The sequence below is a fragment of the Equus asinus genome, chromosome 8 (genome assembly GCF_041296235.1).
Source record: "Equus asinus isolate D_3611 breed Donkey chromosome 8, EquAss-T2T_v2, whole genome shotgun sequence".
NCBI classification, from domain to species: domain Eukaryota; kingdom Metazoa; phylum Chordata; class Mammalia; order Perissodactyla; family Equidae; genus Equus; species Equus asinus.
The window spans coordinates 16790482-16791506 of NC_091797.1; the positions used below are offsets into that span (position 1 = coordinate 16790482).

General features: G+C 37.8%; 1 pseudogene; it reads right to left on the reverse strand.

Annotated features, from left to right (window-relative positions):
- Positions 1 to 553: 553 nt before the first annotated feature.
- On the reverse strand, positions 554 to 685 carry LOC123288480 (U4 spliceosomal RNA; annotated as a pseudogene).
- Positions 686 to 1025: the final 340 nt, after the last annotated feature.

Consider the following 1025-nt stretch of genomic DNA (forward strand, 5'->3'; position numbering starts at 1 on the left):
TAAATTCACAATTATGGTTAGAAATTTCATTACACTCTCAATAATTAATAGAAGTAGACAGAAAATCCCCAGCTTTCTTAACTCAGATCCCAGAAGATAAGGGTGAGTATATCCAGCAATTTTCCTTACGCACTCAGAAGCAGAGCAATCAACAAACATTTATGACTATATTTTTTATTGTTAGCTATAATCAGTATCCAGGCACTAAATTAATCAGAGCCACAGGAGTGAATCACCAATGTTGAGAAGTAGCACCGTATCAGGGAGATTAAGACTTTTGGAATCAGGAAAACTCGAATTCTCTCACTTACCAATTATGTGACCTTGGGCAGATCAGTTAACATCTTAAAGCCTCATTTTCTCATTTATAATATTGATCCTAGCATCACTAGGATCTATTTTTGTATATTGTATTGCTTATTAGTATATAATGATTTGAAAGAATTGACTACAAGTCATTTTAATTCCTGACTCATCCCTAATTGGTCTGACTGGACTCTTTCTTAGTCTCTCACTCTGCTCTTTGTTTTAGAAAGTGAGCCTATTTGACGCTAACACTGTTAGGTGTGGATGTTATTAAAAAGATGGCTCTGAAACTAACAGTTACTTTCTTTTTGTTTTCAGTTAGCAATAATGGCACCTCGGATAAACCTCATTGGCTGTGATACTGCCACTGCACAAAGCTAACAATTACTTTCTTTGCAAAAAAATGCTGCCCTTTGTTTGGTGCCTGCAGCAACCTCTTTTAGACTATTCAAACGTTCGAGATTTGGCTCAAGAAGGTTTTCATTAGTGCCTGCCAGACAGGGTTATCTGGGATTATGTTCCAGCGGGCCAAAGCCATGCCAAGCAGAGGAATCAAGTAGCTGTGTACAAAATATTTGGTAGTGTGGCATTAAGCCATGTGGGGTAAAGAGCATCATAACAGGAGCAGATAAGTCCTAATTGCAGCTGTCTTAGGAAGAAACTGCATGACCCTCGTCAAATCTGAACTCTCTGGGTCTCAATTTCCTTACCTATAAAAT